General features: G+C 47.1%; 1 protein-coding gene across 2 annotated transcripts in view; it reads left to right on the top strand.

The window, feature by feature from the left end:
• The window catches only part of SRCIN1 (SRC kinase signaling inhibitor 1), an 808,310-nt gene that overhangs the window by 38,799 nt on the left and 749,606 nt on the right, over positions 1 to 19,905 (top strand). The window lies entirely within an intron of this gene.

Genomic DNA, 19,905 nt, shown 5'->3' with positions numbered 1-19,905 from the left:
CACGGTTCGATCCCCGGCTCCGGCGGCAGGTTAGCCCAGCACCATGTGACTCTGGGCAATAGCTCGCTTAATCTTCCCGACGGCCCCCAGCGCCTAGAGACCCTTACGGGTGAGTGTGCGCTTTACAAATGTGGACTTTACTTTACTTTACTTTTATAAGGAAGCCAGCTTGTCCTCTGACAGCATGAAAGGGAATAATGTGTTGGTATAAGGAAGCCAGCTTGTCCTCTGATTGGGAGAATTCCCCCCAGCGTACTCTCCTTTCTCCGTTGGCCAATATTAGACTGGAGTCTGGTTGTGATGGTATATTAAGAGAACCTCTGACGTGGAGTTACATCTAGCACAAGAGCATTATGAACACTCTCATGGCGAGGGCTGATCTTAAAATTAGGACCCTATGCCATGATTTAGTGTCAACTAAGATGTAATCTATAATCAATTCCTGCCCTAGTCTGATAAAGGTGGGCTTCCTGGGGCTATCCAATGCCAAACGGCCAGTACATGCCCTTAATGAGAAACTCCATGTAAGTGCATGCATCTGTAGGGACAGCGGAGTCCAAGCCAGAATGGGTGGAATGTTAGGCTCTGGAATAGCCCAGAGTGAATCCTCCTCACTTGAGATACTTGTGGCCAGGCAGTTCAGAGGTTCGAACTGGCAATTAAAATCCCCACCTATAATTACCCAGTAGTTATCTAGGATTGTTAAAAGGAAGGTAGTCAATTGGTCAAGGATGGGGGAAGCATTGCCATAACAGACCGGCCGTGAGTAGAGGTTGATCAGAGCAATTCTAACTTTTGTAGTAAAAGATAAAAAGATACAAAGAATGTCTTGTGATGAAGTCTCTATCTGTTTAACCTCGCAACCAAGGTGCACACCAACCCAAATGCATAGTCCCCCAAATGGGCTACCCTTATCTGCCTGGGTGGCTAGAATGCTATATGACGCATAGCCCCGTCTGTGTGTGCCCACCCTTGCCCAAGTTTCCTGAAACATGCATAACTCGTGTTGCTCTAGAAATAACCCCCAATCTGGAATATCCAGTTTGAAGGTGAGTCCTGCTATGTTCCAGGTTAATAGCTTCAGGTCTGATGGGCCCACTTTATTGGCTATGGTGGTTGAGAGAGGGGAGCAGGTCCTTGGATAGTCCTGTTTTTAGTTGTTGGTCCCCACCCGCCCCATCAGGCTTAGATCGTTACCCAAATTGCGATTACTAACTGAAGCAGAAGGGCACTATGCGATGGATAGTAAGATGATCTTAATTACTTGTGAATTCTGTAGGGATTGATGGGGCGTTGGGTAGTCAGTGGCGGTCTTTTCCAAATTTTTACTAATTACATCTCTCGCACTTCTCCCAAACACCTTCTCCTGATCTCCTTTCTGCTTCATACAACCTCCCTGGTGTGCAAGCTCATCCTGATGCAGTGATCCCACTCTAGTCTCTATTTGGCGACTGGGGCTTGAATATAAGAGCCCGGTACGCGTTAGTCAATCAATTGAATCTAGTGGGCTGTATCTATTTGAAATGGGGACGTTGTAAATCTTTTGGTCTCCATCCCAACCAACCTACCCTGCGCATGAAGATAATTTCACTTGTGTCTTTGTAAGAGAATTGCCTATGGTTGGCCAAAAAAGAATTTTTTTTTAAGCTCAGAGTGGGATTCCTTGCATCCCCTATTCAACTCTGGTACTCCTGTTAACACAATAACATAGTGAGTTTAGGCCGGGGGGAGATTAATACATGGGAGGACAGTCCCTATTTCAGAGCGTTCTTCACAGGGCACTGACCTTACACTATCCCCATAGGTTGAACCTTGTTGCTGGATGACTGGTGCTTGCGGTCTTGCTAGAGGTGGCCTAGTGGTAATTTCTGTTAATGGCCCTTGGGAAGGCCCCTGATGATGGTTACTTGGGTCTGGTCTCTGGGGCAGTGGGATTCTCGAGCATGGGTCTACAGCCTCCTGGTTGTTTAAATTAGGCCTGGTAGAAATAGTCAGGGTATTGGGTACTGGCTTGATAAGATGGGATGCTGATTGTAGAACTAAAGTTTTTGTTGACTCCACCCCCTTAAGAATTTGACTCTGCTTTGCCCACCCAATGGTCAACCAATGTTGTTAATTTGTCAACCTGGTCCATTAGAATATTAAGTTCATCCTTTACAATGGACCTAATTTGCACTTGGAGGTCCATCACCAGGTTAGTCACCCAGGGTGGTTGCTCGAGGTTCACCTGCTGTATATTCCCTGATCCAGTTACCCCCATATCATTGTTCATTACTTTGTTCACTGTTTGCTTTTTCCGCTTAGGACCCAAGTTTGTAGCGAGTTTGTTTACCTTTTTTTGCCGGTGCTCTCCGAAGGCATCTCAGCAGTGTGTGTTACGCAGGCCTTTGTGCATGTCCTTGGGAGTTCTGATGGTGAGTCCAGCGTTGGAATTAATAGCGAGGAGGGACTGTCAGGATCCTGAGTGATGGTACGTGGGGCGATGACCGGAGTTAATGAGAGACGCTTTTCCGTCCACTCCATTTCCGTAGCAATGGCTCATATTGCCCTTTGTAGCATTTTGTCAATTGAATTTGGTAAGGAGGGGGGTGCAGATTGCAGGGCAGCAGAATTTCTCTCTGCATGCATTTACCCATAGTTGCTGATGGCAGTGGCAATGGCTCGAAATTATTATTAAGAATAAAAAATTGGCCAGAAAGTTGCTTCCCAGTAGTTCGTCTTTAGGTTGCTTTTTTTTGGGCTATGACGAGCTGGAAGGGTACTGGTTGCAAAAAGGAGAATACTCCCCAGAGCTTCTAAGGGTGGCAAACACACATCAATTGATATTAGCAGTAGCCTTATGTGAGCAGTCCAATAGAGTTAATAGCCCTGGTAAATCTACTCTTTGAGCCAAGAGGGGTGGCCCAGCCCAATCTCTTCTGGGCTCTGACAAGTGCAGACGGGACCCCCCCGCACGTGATCCGTGCTGCAGGAGCCCTCAGGAGCTTTTAGCAGCCCTTCCAGGTGCCTGGTGCGGGCGTAGGTGGCGGCGGTGTGCCGCAAAAGAGCCTGGGACATGTGGTCCTGTCCTTCTCCCCCAGCAGTGGTAGTGGCAGCAAGTTTTGCAGGCGTCCCGTGATGCGGGAGGCCTGAGGAGCTTTTAGCAGTGCCTCCAGGCGCGTGGTGCGGGCGGCGGCGGTGTGCCGTAAGGGAGCCTGGGATCTGTTGTACTGTCCCTCTCCCCCAGCAGTGGTAGTGGCGGCAAGTTTTAAGGGCTCTTCAGTAGTGTCCTAAATAGCTCCCCAGATGCCATTTGTGGTTATGCTGACTCTGTAACACGTCACACAACACCACCTGAGACGGGTGAAAGGTTACTGCTGAAGAATTTTTCGCATTTAATCTCTCGCCTAACAATTAAATATATACAAAGAATGTCCGAGAGTTATTATATTTGTCGGAAGGAACATTATCAAAGGTAACCAACTAGTTCATCACGTCTGTGCTAAGAGCATACTTTACTGCACGTGTAAGAATATTTAGAATTATAGCAGTGAGCAATAAAGTGATTTGTGAAATCAGTTGAGTCTTCCAAATCTGTATGGGTAAAACATTCAATTATTTTGGCGTCCAAGATTCTAATAATATGTGAAAAATATTACATTTCAGTGACCATATGTAGGTAAAAGTGAAATTCCGAATTCTTAATACCGAAGAAATTGGAATCTCCGATGTAGGTAAAAATTAGGTATTTTTTACAGAATCTGTAATATTCGTAAAAAATTACTGATTCCTCAATACCGATCGGAATTACCGAATCTGTATTACTGATTCTGAAAATACCGAATCGGTAAATACTGAATCGGAAATTCAAAACACCAGCAATTGAGGAATCCGCCAATCCTGTGCATTCACCCCACCTCCCAACCAGGAAGTGGCCACCCCCATGCAGGTGCAATTAATCAGAACCTTATGGAGAGGCTGGGAGTGCAGAGGAGAACACAGGAGCCACTGGGAGAAGTTTTCCTGCAAAACCTGCACAATGGCTAGCAAGGACACAGACCAAAGAAAGAGGTGAAAGGAAGAGAAAGCTGAAATTCATCTGAAGGGAGCTTCAGGACCTGATTGAGGAGGTGGTGAAACAACATACCAAGCTGTTTGGGAAGCAGTCCTTGCAAGTGGCTGAAACAGAAAAAAGGAAGATCTGGCTGGGAATTCAGGCACAAGTGAATGCCATAGGAGTGACCCCCCGGGAAATTGAAGTTCTTATAAAAAGGTTGTAGGATGTCGGGAGCATCACCAAAAAGAAGATGGCGGAGATTAAAAAACAAGCCAGCCAGACAGGAGGAGGAAGGAACAGGGCACCTGCACTGACTGCACTTGAGCAGCTTATGGAGTCTACCATAGAGCCAGAAAGTCTCTGCGGAATCTGGGATGCAGACAGCCCAGCCAGAGCTGCAACCAAACAAGGTAAGAAGCATGCACAGCAATCTGCACCCCCCCCTTCCCTATCCCCATTTCCCAATGAGTCTGTGTGAATCCCACTCCAGTATAGGTTTTAGTAAACACCAGCAATGCATTATGGGAGATGTAGTCAGATAAACACGTATCATGACAGTCATCACACTGAACAACAAGGCATGTGACACACGATCAGTGATAAGCAAGCAGAGGACATTAAGATAGTGTGCCAGAAATGAAAATGTATTATTGCTATGCAGGGCTGCCGGACTACTGAGCTAATGTACAATTTGTGTCCACAGGCGAGATATCGCGCAGGTCTGCTCAAGACAAGGCAGGAAGGGCACCCCGGAAGGAAAGATCAGAGGCCAGTGCAAGTGCAGGGCAGACCACACCACCTCCACCGGCATCACCACTACTGCCAGCCTCACCACCACTGCCAGCCTCACCACCACTGCCAGCCACACCACAACTGCCAGCCTCACCACCACTACCAGCGTCAACACTACTGCTAGCATCACCAGCAGCAACACCACCGGCAGTGGCAAGTCCCAGGACTTGTCCCAGGACAAGGCCCTGGCTGTTGCCACACTCCAGGAGATGGAGTCGTCCATGGAAAACACCAGGGGTGGGGAAATCTCAACTGTGCCAGTGGATGGCAGTAATGTTGGGTCGCAGTCCACCTGAGAGAGAGCACACACAGGTGCCAGACGCCGCAGGGCTAGGGAAACCAGTCCACCTTTACAGGGTAAGGAGCATGGTGTCCTCACAGGGCTGGAGGCAAACATGGTCAAGGTGCAGCGCCTGCAAGGGAAGGCAATACAGTCTGCCCTTCTCAATGTAAGCATTGAGAAGGGCATCAGCACTATGACCTCCACGCTGGCTGAGGGCATGAAGGAGATGGCTGAGGGCTTGAGGGACATGTCCCAGTCAGTGGAAAACCATACTAAGGCAGTGAACCACCTCTCACCAGCCACTTTTCTGCTCTGCAGGAGCTCTGTGGCCATGCACGAAGGGATGGCGCACTGCAGCCGTGATGTTTCTAGGGGGCTTGTCAAGGTAACGACTGCACTTGAAGTGCTGCTAACCACTCAGGCAGCCAATACTGGTGCTGTTGATGTGGGGGACAGTGAGGAGACGACCAGTCGCAGCAGCACGCCCCCTGCAACTGAGAACCGGAGGAGCAGCAGACGGCATGGGGCTGGCACTGGATCAATAACTAGTGAAGACAGTCTGCTGATGGCATCCAGCTGTGTTGTGCGTGGCCGCAGACACTAATGCAGCCCACACTTTCTGTACTGAATTGGGTGAAGTAACCCATGACTTCCTCTTAGGGTTGTCACAAATTGGACTGGCAAGTTGGGCCCTTTGTGTAGTGGCGTAGTGCCCAAATATTAAAACTACGTCATTTACATACAACAACTGGCTGTGTCTCCTTACTTACTCAAAAATAGTTGTGTGTGATCTCTGCCCATTTTTGTCTCCAGTCTGCTGCTGGCGCCATTCCTGCTGCATTGGGCTCTGGCTCAGCAAATTCATCATCATCATCGTCCTCAGATTCAGTTAATTCAACTTCTGTACCTTTCTTAATGGCAAGGTTGTGCAGCATAGCACAAGTTGCAATGATTTTGCAGCTGATGATGGGTGTGTACTGACGTGCGCTTCCGCTTTTGTGGAGGCAGCGGAACCTGCTTTTCAATAGTCCAAACATGCGCTCCAGAACGTTGCGTGTTGATTTGTGTGCCACATTGTATCGTCTCTCACTCGGGGTTGATGGGTTTAGGTAGGGAGTGAGGATAAATGACCGCACAACATAAGCGCTATCACCTAGGTGAGAAAGAGAGTGCCATTATACATACACCAACACATTCATCTCCGGTATCCATCAGGGTGTGTCACAGTGATTTACCTAGCAGGTACCCTCCAAATTCTCCTGCAGCCAGGCATGTGTAGATCCCACTGTTTTGGAAGATGTATGAGTCGTGGGTGCTCCCTGGAAATTTGGCCACGACGTCGGTGATTATATTGGCAGCATCGCAGATTACCTGCACACTTATGGAGTGAGTGGATTTTATGTCTCTGTAGATATACTCAGTGGCTGCAGGTGGGCAGATTGGAACGTGTGTCCCATCAATGCACCCTATGACATGCGAGAACTGTGCCATTTGGTAAAAGTCAGTCTTGGTTTTCAGCAGTTCCGCCTGTGTGTTTGGGAAGCTTATGTAGTGATGCATTCTCTGCATCATGGCATCCAGGAACTTCTTAAATAAACGGGGCAGGCAACTCTGTAACACCCCACCTATGGCAGCTATCACCCCCTGGTAACTGCCAGATGCAAGTAGGTGTATGCTACAGAGCACCTGCACATGTGGTGGTATGGCGTGCACCCTTGGTGTTGGATGCTCCAGGTGTGGGTGCAGGTCCCTTATCAGGTCCCGGATGGTGTGGGGGTGTAGCCTGTACCTTTCATGGATCTCAGCCTCAGTCAGTTGGAAGAGCGTGATGCGCTGTCTGTAAACGCGGTCCTCCTGTCTCCAGATCCTCATTCCTGCTGTCTGTAGCCATAGTCGCCTTGCAAATACATAGAAAGCCGCCATAGTAAACACACTGTTGCATTTTGGGACTGTTTAAGTACATTGCACCTGATTACCACCTGCTTTCAGTCATTTTTTTTTTTTTTTTTTTTTTTTTTTATAAAAACCTTTATTGTACAAAGAAAGCTCACAAATACGGGCCTACAACCCCACGGGCTGGCCATCACACGGTAAAAAACGTAGCAAAGGAGAATAAGTTCCTCACAGTATATAACACCAGGAGCACAGGAGAAACAACAAAGGCCATCGAGCAATCAGCAAAAACAGGATAACAAAAGGTTAATTTTCTAATACGGGGCGGGGGAACAGAAGAATAACGGGCCGTGGAAGGAACAACAGGGGAGGGGCCGCGGCAAGCCGCCATTTTATGAACACAGGATGAAACAAAAAGCCATACATAGCTACCAAAGAATATACACATAATCGGCGTACAAAGAAGCTACAATGGCATCAGTCAAACCGCGCTCACCCTACACCGCCCCCACCCAAATTGTAGAGACAGAACCAAAAAGGCCCCCATTGCAAAATACAATACGATACGCACCCCAACGGAAAGAAAGAGACCCCCATAAAGGAGGAAGGGGAAGAGGGAAAAAGGGGACAAAAGAGGGACTCCCACCAAATCACGCACCCCCGGGAGACAAGACAGAACAACATGACCCGGCAAGTGATATACCAAAAAGTCGACACCAAAAGAACCAGCGGGCCACAATCAGACACACACCGGAATACGAACGCCACAGAAACTCCCCAGGGGGACACATGAGGAGACAGAGTCCCGAAAAGGTGAATACACAAGAGCCATAGAACAAAAAAAGGAAGAAATGAGGGGGGAAAAAGACCCCCCAATAGAGACAGACCCCACCCACCCACCCCTAAGCCCACCCTGCACCCCTGCAGAAGGCTACGGCCTACCCCCCCGCAGCGTGCCTGTCGCCCTAATTAGAACCCGAAATATAGCGGAGTAAAGTTAAGTCGGAAACAGAAGACAAAAACGGGAGGGGCAGGGGAAGGGAACACGGGATGGGAGACACATACATACACATACACGGGGGAGGGCCGGGAAACAGGAGGAAACGCACCCGGCCACCCGCCTGAGTCGAAGCTCCAAGACCCCGGGAAGCCAGAGATTATCAGGTTAAAGTCCAAGAGCACCAAACAATCACACATAACCATACCAGGACACATTGACCATCCAAATCAGTACAAGACTACCGCATGCAGATGCCAGTGCACATCAGCCCTGTCCCTGTTTGTCCAAAGTGAGAACAGTCCGGTCCAGCGAGGACCAGGCCACGAGGAACAGAAGGCAGACAGCAGGAAAATACAACGGCAGTCCAGAAAATACACGTGAAGTACAACACGGAAGATCCAGGAAAGTCACGAAGTGTAGCAAACGATGCAGGCACAGGTCCAAGGATATGTCCAAAGAAACCGACCCATCTGGGCCAGCACAGGAGAGATCGCCGGGCAGCGGCGGCAAAAAGGAACCGGGAGAGTCATGAAAGTCAGGCCGAGCAAAATCCAGCTCCCGGGCCAGAGGCAAAGGAGGCAGAGCCGGAGGAGGAGGCATCATCAAGGTCCGCACACCCACGGACGTGGTCGTAGCCGGGGCCAATTCTGCCAGGATAATTCCAGCCGTACCCCGCAACGGCAAAGCCACATCCGGTCGTGGGGGCCCGGGAGGCCCGTAGCGAGGAACCATCTCCGAAGTAATGACAGGCGCGGCCACCAAGAGTCGCCAGGAGAGCAGGGCATCCAGGACCTCCTTAAGTGTAGGAAAACCTTTACAGTATTCGGCACCCGGGCCATGCAGCGGGCCTCCAGCGCTCGTCCAGGCCCGGCCGAGACAATTGGGGTCGGTCGCCATTTGAGAGCCCAACAAGGCCGCGCGGCCGCCAACCTCCGCCGGGGCGACGGAAAGGCAAGTGTAGTCGCGCCGACCAGCGGCAGAGCACCCCGGGCAGGAAGGGGGGCCACCAGAAGAAAGGGTCCTCACCGGCCACCCAACGCCGCTGGTTCCGTTCTCCGAGTCCGGGCGGCAAAATCAAAATGGCCGGACCGGAGAACAAAGGGGGAGCAAGCCGGATACACGAGGAGCTCCGGCAATGGAAGGCAGCGCCTCCACCAAAGGCCTCCTCCCCACAGGAATCAGCCAGGAAGGACCTCCGGCCCACACGAACAACAGCCTTCCGACCACCTCCACCGCGCCCCGAAGGGCAGCACCGCAGGCTCCGTCCGGCCCGGGAACCAGCAAGAAGATCCAGGCCAGTCCGCCTCCGACGCCACAAAACGATCGGGGGGCACCGCTCCGGATCCACAGCAGCCAGGACAACCGGAACAAGAGGTAAGTGCCTGCAGGGCGTCGTAGCACTACCACACAGCAAAGAGGGCTTCCCGGGGCAGGATAACAGCAGGATAAATGTGAAAATACAGGCAGGCGAACGGAGCCGAGCTAAAGCGCGGCCATCTCGGTCGCGAGCTAGCTTTCAGTCAGTGTTAATTACGACTCCTAAATACCGAATTTATGAAATTCGGTAGTACAGATTTTTCCTACATCTCTTTGCTCATTTTTACCGTTCCTTATTTACCGATTCGGTATTTGGGTGTTCAGTAATTCTGAATCGGTAAATTAGAAATCGGTAATAAAGAATCTGTATTTAAAGGAGGTATAGGCGGCGCATGATACAAAAGCATCGAGAACACAATGCGCTAGATCTAAAGACATGAGTTCGAACACCCGTGACAATTTACTGCCATCTATATTTTATTGTAATTTCAATGTATATTTACTTGATGCAATACAAAACAGTTTGCAAACGAATTGTGTTGGTGAAACAGTGTAAAACGATCATTTAAACTACGCCCAAGCTTGCTGACTTAGTAATGTGAGTCTGTTCTCATAGCTCCAATGACTCGTTATTTTGGTAGTCTGTTCTGTATGTTGAGTACAACTTGGGTCAAATGATATGCATTTAACTGGATTGTAAACAAGCACTTTTACTCGTGAACAAGGGAAGTTGTTCCCGAAACGCGTCGAGTGCGCTGTGAATAAACACCAGTTGTTTGAACCTAGCTGTTGGCCTGGACATCGTTCTTTGGATTGGTGCGAACGAGTGTGTTGGAATACGGGGGAGTGGCGATCCCGTCCCGGCCCGCCGCTGCTAGCGGCCATCATTGCTTCTTCGCCGACTTCTGTTTGATGTGTGTATATATATATATATATATATATATATATATATATATATATATATATATATATATATATATATATATATATATATATATTTATTTAGATTGTGACATGATTTTGCATATTTTGCACAGACTTTGTCTCATTTTTTATGCTGACATGAACTTTTGGCAATTGCCCACTTGACTTCTATCTTTTTTGAATGATGCTGCTATATATGAGAACATTTTTTACATTGGTTTTTACTTTTTTCAGCTTCATTTTTTTCATGAATATAACCCTTGTTTCGCTAACTGGTGGAATTCGTAAGAGCAGGACAAACATATATTGAGTATATATTTATTTATTCAACGTGCTGCTATTTTCATGATATTACATCATGTTTGCTCTATTTTTGCACTTTAGAGATGTATTTATGCTCTCGGTGACTCAACATTATATTATCACTACGTGGTAAATATGAGTTTTCCTACATATGTATTTTTTCCATGTCTATGAAAGAGAGAAAAATAGTTGATGCATAGCAAAACGTCACTGACTTGCACTTTAAGTGTTGTAACCGCTCCCTCAGCAGTGTCATGTGATCAAGGCCCCATGCTGGCTGAAACGCATTATGGTGGCGGTGGTGCTGGGCATGAAATAAACTACAATTGCACCATCATTTGGGTTTGCTTCCTCTGTTCTACAAATCATTACCTTGGTAAAGAGACAAATTAACTGCATATATATAGATATATATTGAAGCAATCCTTTCAAAAAGGAAGACAGCGCCATGTGCGATTCAAACTTAATTGATTTGTCAGACCGCCATCGGACGCGTTTCAGCTTATCCCAGCCTTGCTCACCAATGGGATCAGCCGAAACGCGTCCAATGGCGGTCTGACGAATAAATTAAGTTTGATTCACACATGGCATTGTCTTCCTTTTTGAAAGATTGCTGTAATTGGATTTTGCTGCAAAGATACCTGTGACGATGCACCCTTTGATCTGGTGAACAGCGTGCAAGCCCTATATATATATATATGTGTGTGTGTATATATATCTGTGTGTGTGTGTGTGTGTGTGTGTGTATATATATATATATATATATATATATATATATATATATATATATATATATACACACACAGATATATATACACACACACACATATATATAAATGCACAGTGACCGGTTGGAGTTATATATATATATATATATATATATATATATATATATATATATGTATGTATGTATGTATGTATGTATGTATGTATGTATGTATGTATGTATGTATGTATGTATGTATGTGTCCTCCCTCAGGCTGAGATGTATAGGCTTCAGTGTGGCCAAAAGATGTCTGTCAAAATGGTATGAGGCCTCTGTAACTCTAAATGCGTTTCTGGGAAACAACACTGTGCGCGATCGATCCACTTAACGTTTCTGTGAATGTTTAATCAAGACTGCTACAGTTATTTGGCAACTTTTTTGGTCTGGAGCTTCTTCTGGGTAATGCCCATATGCTGTTTAGTGTGCCGTCCCATGCTTCAAATCCTCACTTCTAATGGGCATTCTGTGGTGGCAGCTTCACTCGACATGGGGCCTATATATTGGAATCCCTTTTTTCTCCCGCTTAGACTTTTGTCACATTGCAAATTGTTAGAGAGATCTTCAGATGCAGTAGTTTTGCCAGGTTTCTGGTGTTTTTTCTCTATGGCTAAGTTGTGTTTTTAGGTCGAGCCTGGGCAGCGCATGCACTACTCTGCTAGGCATGCTGTATTCTAGTATGGAGTTGAAGCTACGCCCACTCTCGGCCCATATTTTTCATTGGCTTGTGTCATTATGCTTTGTAAATGCTAGCTACTGATTTATTAATAGGCTTGTTAGTCCCTCCTTACTACCGCCTTTTCATCATGTGTAACCTCCCTTGAGGACTTGCCCTTTTACGTCTGTTGTTACACAGTATGTCTTTTTTAGTAACCACTGTTTTCTTTAATGAGTTTGTCCTACTGCAGGCACAACATGCTTTCCTTCAACACTCAGTGCGCCATGCGTGCTTTCACTTTCCAAGCTGCCCGGTACAATGACGGCCACTTCCTTGAAATGAAATAGGTCTCGCATTTACAAGAGTTTCGGCTATTGGCATTGTTAATGACAATGCCTTTTATTTATGTGTTAACCCTTTGAATGCAGACTGAATTCCCCCATGATGCGTCAAAATTTGACGCGTGCGCAGAACGGACGGCTCCCGCCCTTCCGACGCACACGCCCACCGTGACATCAGATGGCCGGGGGCCATCCGACGCATCTAAAGAATTAATTATCAAAACAGATAAATTAAAGGCATTGCCATTTACAATGCCAATAGCTTAAACTCTCGCAAATTCGAGACCTGCCTCTTCTATAATGTGCATTTCAAACCGTTACTGAACATTTATCATCATTCTCCAGGTCACATATTTATTCGGGAATCCTACGCAAGCTGCAAAACCTTAAACATAACATTTTTGGGCCATAATATATACATGGATCAAAGCAGGCCCTTCTTGGTGACACAAGTTGATTGTAGTTGGCTATCAACAACCAATGAACCAAGTAAATCAAGTTTTCCAAGTCGTGACTATAGATAATTCCTGGGTGAAACGTTCGAAATGAAAACTGTGGGAGTTGTTGACCAGTCTATATTTTGGAGACAAATAAGTCTGGAAAGAAATTTAGTCTCGCATAGTCATAGGCAAAATGTCATCCCTTCTTGGATATATGGGTTCAGGCTACCATTATGCAAACAGTAATCCGTGCTTAATTTGAGCCCGGTACTAGGACTTGACAGTCTACCCATGGTGGCACTGTATATCTAATTTAGAGAGGAGTTCAGCAATAGTTGTTTATTTGGTCAATATACAGTAAAAATGATTAATACCTGCCGCCTAAGCCATTCTTATAGCATTGGGGCCCTGAAATAGTCTGAATTGTCTCACTTGTAGGATAGCGATGGTTAGTAGTTGTGTTGGTACGGTCATTGGCAGTGCTGGCAGCTGCAACAGGTGTCGTAAGCTGCAGTTGCCTCCTGACGAGGTTTTATTTATTTATTACAAATGAGAGCCTTCCAGAGCTCTAGCAAGTCCTCTTGCAGGAACGTCCAAGACCAGACTTATTTCACCCACTATTAAGAGGCTTCAATAGGCTCCAGTGGCTTCATACAGAAATTAAAAAATGCTTTGCTTGTGCACAGAGTAATGACAGTTGGCCCCAAAAAGCTCGGCAAAGACACTATCGATACATATGATTAATAGTCTTTAGACTTGAAGTCTTGGATGAAGCTAAAATATCATACTTCACTCTTACCACTCATAGGTAGAACACTGTTAGTGCATGTTTCGATCGCCTAGAGCTCCCTGATAATAGGGAAGAAGTTAATTATTGGAACTAATTATTGGAATTTTGATGGTTAAAAACGGTCTTTTCTGAATTGTTAAGATTTAGAAGGTGTTATAGGGTCCTCCTGTGCTCAGTATCTGGGATATCACGTGGTTTAAATATTATATAGGTGACCGGATTAATAGATTCACAGTTCATAATGAAGGAGCAATTTCTCCCAGACACAGAAGGAAACCGGACTTAGTATCTCAGTTACATCATGAAATAGCACTTAAGGAATGGTGTCAAATGAAGTGTGGCCAGAGAATTCTCAACACTCAGCCCTACATGTCATCTTCATCCATAAAATAACACTCGCTATAGTAGTACAATCATGCTAGCAGTCGGAATCCACTGTTTTGCTAGAGGCATTCAAGTTCATCTCTTGCTGTGGAACCTTCCCCAACTGAGCTGCAGTCAAATTAATGCCTGTTGTAGGATGGATTGTCATCCTTCACCCCAAGTTCATGTTCCCGTCTTAGAGTAATGGATCAAATAATCTTCACTTTCGATTCTGTTCTGTAGAAATTATTTTGCAGGGTGCATCACTACTTCAAAAAGTAGCTAGCTGACGATCCCACATGAGATGTGAAAAGCAAACGAAGCCAGAAAAAAATACCAGATGCCAAATTTTTCCAGTGGAGACCGGACCGTCAACAGATCCTCTGGTGTCAAGGTTAATGCAGTGTGAAACTCACCCAGAAATGGCATAGGCATGGGATGTCTGGTATATGCAAATTTCTGGTTTCACTCTGGTCAGGCCAGCAGGTGGTCTTTTAAGTAGAACCGGAGTGAATGTTTCCTGAAGAAGTGTGTCTTTAGTTTTTTTATTGTTTGTAAATCTAAAAATAACATGGTGGTCATAATCCAGAACTCTACAACTTTCTTTGGACTCAACTCTGTATATTTCTCATTTGTGGGTTATCCAACATATTGATATAAGGGAGCCAAATATTGATGGGCCTTAGGATAAGATACCTTTAATTATCAAGAATATGACATATCTTCGGCTAAAGTTCAAGACTGTAATGCACTCTTTTTAGATGCTGGATATTTGGAAGTGAGAGGAAGCGGTCAAGTGCAGAATGAAGACAGATGGCCTGATTTAGATCTTGGTGGACGAGTTACTCCTTCACAACAGTGACTGATATCACGTCCACTGAAATATAAATCCAGGGCTCGACAAATGTACTCGACCGCTCGCAAATGCGAGTATATTTCTTCAAGGGCGACCCAGTTTTCAGGCCTACTTGACCGGCCTGGCGAGTGATATCTGCCGCTTCAGTGCCAGGTGCTAATTTGCGGGTCGAGTTCAATTGAGGTTAGTTTGAGTGGAAAAGTGTACTTACTCGACCTGCAGATCAAGTAAGATTTTTTAGATTTGTCGAGCCCTGAAATCCCATTATATCCTATGGGATTTATATTTCGGCAAACAGGATATCGGTCTCCGTTGTGATGGAGTAACTCGTCCGCCGAGATATAAGTCAGGACCTTCGGTACAAGATGCACATGAAACGTTCATGCTTTTGAAGATGCTAATCTTCACTGGAATTACACCTTCGATTTTTAATGTTACATGTTTCCTGATATGATTTTTCTGTCTGATGTAATTGTTTTGAGCCAGTAGCACAGGGAACACGTCAGAAATAAATGTTAAGATGTACAGAAAGATGAGCCAAAGATTAAAGCTCAGATTGGGCGGGGGAGGTTGTGATAAACTGACAAATCACAAAGGAGCTTGAGATGAATTTGTTTTGTGAAAAAGTCCCAGTTTGCTATGTTCATGGTATGGTAGCCAACATCGGGAATCTGTAGAGGTACTAGACACACAGATTTCAGAGTAAATGTTTGCACAAAAATGTAGCCATTTCACGAAGCCATGGTGTTTGAGCAAGGTCCGGTTTGAGAACATTTTACATTGAAGAGTTTCACGAGAACTGTCTCTGTGTCACTAAAAACAGGAAAAACTAGGGCATTGCAATAGACTTTAAGGGATCCTCTGGATCCATTGGTTTACGGGTCAATATCCGATGATGGAGGCTTTACTGGTATTGGCCTTAACATGTTCCTGTGTTGGAGCAGATGTAAAGGCAGCGCATGTATGAATGGTAATGTAATCTACTTGTTCCTTAGCAGTTTCAATCAATCATGGGTATGTAAAGCGCACTACTCACCCGTGAGGGTCTCCAGGTGCTAGGGGAGAGGGAGAGAGCGACTCTGGATCAGTCAAAGAGCCAAGTCTTGAGGTCCTTCCTGAACACGTGCAGGGTCTGGGAGCGTCTTATGTTCACAGGGAGCATGTTCCAGGACTTGGCTGCGATGAAGGATAAGGCCCTCCCTCATGTTCTGTTTCTGCGGATGCAGGGGACCTCTGCCAGGGCGAGGTCGGCGGAGCGGAGGTTCCTCTTGGGTACGTTGAAGGATACTTTTGTTGAGGTATTTGGGTCCGATGTTGTTGAGGGATTTGTAGGCGTGGGTGAGGAATTTGAAAGTGACCCTCTTCTCGCCGGGAGCCAGTGGAGGTCTCAGAGGTGTTGGGTCATGTGTTTGTGACGTGGTGTCCCGAGGACGAGACTGGCTGCCGTGTTCTGGATGATTTGGAGCTTGTGTAGAAGGTTCTTTTGATCCCGGCGTATGGGGTGCTGCCGTAGTCTAGTCTGCTGGTTATGAGTGCGTGGGTGACGGTCCTTCTGCAGTCGGGGGGGAGGGGGTTCCATTTGAAGGTCTTGCGGAGGATGCGCAGGCAGTTGAAACTGGTGGACGCGACAGCGTTTATCTGGTGGTTCATGGAAACGGAGGAATTGAGGATGATGCCAAGCTTTCGTGCGTGGTCTACAGGGGTGAGGGGATTCCCGAGGGCGGAGGGCCACCAGGTGTTGTCCCAGGCCGAAGTGCAGGGTCCGAGGATGAGGACTTCTGTCTTCTCTAAGTTGAGCTTCAAACAGCTGTCTTTCATCCAGGCTGCCACGTTCTTCATTCCTTCCTGGAAGCAGAGTCTGGTGTCTCCGGGATTCTTCGTAAGTGAGAGGATGAGCTTGGTGTCGGCGGCATAGGACACGATGCTGAGCCCATGCTGTCTGACGATGGCGGTGAGGGGGGGCCATGTAGTTGTTGAATAGCGTGGGGCTAAGCGATGATCACTGGGGTACTCCGCAGTTGATATCAGTGGGTTCGGAGAGGAAGGGCAGGAGTCTGATCCTCTAGGTTCTGCCGAAGAGAAAGGATTGGATCCAGTCGAGGGCAATTTCTTGTATACCTGCGTTGTGAAGTTTGGCAGCGAGCGTCTGTAAGAGATAGTGTCGAAGGCTACGGAGAGGTCTAGAAGGATGAGGGCTGCAGGGTGTTCCTGGTAGAGTAGCATGCAGATGTCGTCAGTGGCGGCAAGGAGGGCGGTCTCAGTGCTGTGGTTTCTGCGGTATCCAGACTGCAAGGTGTCAAAGGTGAAGTTCTGTTGAATGAAGGTGGTCAGTTGGGTGTTTACGAGTCTCTCTATGACTTTGGCTGTGACGGGGAGGAGAGAGATGGGTCAGTAGTTTTTCAGGTCCGTAGGGTCGGCCGTTGGTTTCTTCAGGAGGGGTTTAACCTCCGCCTGTTTCCAGTCCTCAGGGCAGATGCGGGTTCTGAAGGAGGCGTTCATCCATCCTAGTTTGGGTGCGATGGCGGGCCCTTGTGTAATATGTACAGTGGGCAAGGGTCCGTTGGGGCTCCTGACTGGGTTTTCTTCACAGTTGTGGTGATGTGTTCGGTGGTGGCGGGATCCCAGGTCAAGATGATTGGCAGGTCGGCGGTGTTGGGGAGAGGGGTGGTGTATGGCGTCTGTTTCCTGAAGTTGTCGTAGAGGGCCTTGAACTTCAGATGGAAGTAGGCGCTGAGCTTGTTGCAGAGTTCCGGGGATGGTGTGATGTCAGTGGCTTTGCTGGGGGTGGTTTGTTTCATTGTTGGATATTTAGGTTTCACAGTAGGAACCTTCAGAGCGGATAGATGATAGGTTTGGGGGAACAAGCCAGACCATGTTACTTGCTCCCCTACTCTTGCCTTACTGTCTGTCTTAAAAGGCCGTGTCTGTTTTAAAAGGACCCAAGATTCTTTGTTTTTCCCTTTAACTCGCTAACTCCAGGACCTCACTATAGATGGTAAGGAGAAAGTGGCTCCCTACACCCAGAGGAGTTCACCCCAGGGCTTTCCTCCATCTATGTATATATGTGCATTTTCAGTGCTCCATAATTTGTGGGAATGAAGATGGGGCCAGTATATAAGTACACCTTCCATGCCCCTTTCCATTTACCATGACTCCAGTTGTAATGTAAATGTATTGTAATCCATATTTGTAAAGCGCGAACATATCACCCGTAAGGTTTCAAGGTGCTGGGGGCTGTTGGGTAGATTAAGTGAGCTATAGTCCAGAGTCACTTGATGCTGAGCTGAGCTGCCGCCAGCGCCATAGATTGAACTGGGATCCCCGCGCTATGGAGAAAGCCGTTCGGGCAGCTGCGCTACACCTCTCCCTGTTGCCATCACTTGTTTGGGTGCATCCTTTTTGCCTGGGACCTCTCCCATAAGGGTTTCAGCACAACGATCTCCCTGGCCCGTCGTTCTCCAGATATCCAGGACCACTTTGATATGCCATAGTGCAGTGAGATGCGGAACTGGTACTGCAAAAGCTGGAGCAAACCGGCCACCTCCTGGCGGCACTTAAAAAATTATGATACACAAAAATGCCATTAGTACTGAAGAAGTCAACACATGCTTCTGCACTGATTGTTGCTCATCTGTCTTTCATCGTATTTTTTTTCTTATTTTAAGTTAATCTTTGTGCTTTACATAGACCCACCAGCTTTGTCTGCTTTGTGACCAGTTTTATTTCTTACCGCTTTGTAGGAGTTGACGTGTGTAAAGAAATACTCCTGTTCCCCTATTTACCTAATTTACGGGACAGGGGTGATTCCTATGCTAACTAGTTAAAATAGGAATAATAGCACACGTAGGCCACCAAGTACCGCCACCTTCAGTATGCCATCCCCCTTTTCCCTGCTACCTTAGTACATAAGGCACCGAATCTCTCTGCCCTTGACAAGTATGCCAGATGGAGCCTCTACCCTGTGTACACGGTCTGCAGTGATTTCCAACATACATGCCCACTAAACTGTCTAGTTCACATGCAACCATCTGCCTAATCGCTCTACTCTCATGACTCCTAGTTTCCTCTCTCAACACGAGTTAGTTTCTTTCAAATGCATATACCCTTTAGTCCATTTTTCCTCAAAATATCGCCTACAGCCTCTCTTCTTTGTAGACCTGGCCTACAGCATCCTAGGTCTGGCTTTACTCTGTGGGATCACGGAAGCCGGCTCTCCTCAAGGAATAACAGGTGACCCTTCTTTCTCCTGTCCCCAAATCGGGTAGCAGCATAGGTCCCAGCATTCAGTAGGAGGGCTTGTACTGCTGCAGTGGGTCAGTTTCTAATGCTTGTGGGTGGGTGCTGCACATTTAGCCGCCTGCTAGAGCATCACCCATCTAAAACATATTAAGGTCGGGCCACTCCTCTCTGACACTACCCGCCAGCATCTCCTGTGTCAACTGATGCAGCCTCACACATCTCTGCATTCTTGTTGCCAAGTTCTCTCCTATATGGCATCAGGCATTACCTTTGGGTGGTAGTACGACCCAGGGCCGGCTTTAGCGCTGGTGGCACCCAGTGCGATAACTATTTTTGGCGCCCCCACACTCCATGACTGCCACCTCGAATTCTCTCACTACCACTGGGCAAAAGTGCCCCATATCTCTCCAATCATAAGTTATTACTAAACGCAGGGGGCCTCCCTGACGTCAGTGCCCCCTCCACAGGTCAGCGCCCAGTGCGGCCGCACCAGTTGTACTACCCTAAAGCCGGCCCTGGACCCACCTCTCTCCTGGCGTGCAAGCCTCTTTGTGCTCCCAACAGAGCTTTTGTTTCATTTCAATCTGTGTTCATTCCATGGTACACTTAATCACATGTTTCAACTGAGCTTAAATGTATAAACAGTTTTAGCGCCTTTTTCGGACTCCCCCTCACCTTTGTGTCTGGATCACTCTGCCGACTGGTGTGGTGTCAGAGGCCCAAATACAGATGTCGTACCCTATTGTATCCTGCTAGAAGCTAGATCTCTTATGAAGGGATCCCTGAGGAGTCTGGTGACTCCTGTACTCCTTCTGTAACATGGAATGAGCAAGTGCTTGTGCTGGCATTGTTCTTCTCTTCTGGAAACGCAGGGGAGGTAGGTTGGTGCTCATAGGCTTGTTGTTAG

The sequence above is a fragment of the Lissotriton helveticus genome, chromosome 5_1 (assembly GCF_964261635.1).
Source record: "Lissotriton helveticus chromosome 5_1, aLisHel1.1, whole genome shotgun sequence".
Taxonomy (NCBI): domain Eukaryota; kingdom Metazoa; phylum Chordata; class Amphibia; order Caudata; family Salamandridae; genus Lissotriton; species Lissotriton helveticus.
The sequence above is the reverse complement of the archived record's forward strand: the minus strand, read 5'-3'. Positions and strand labels throughout refer to the sequence as shown.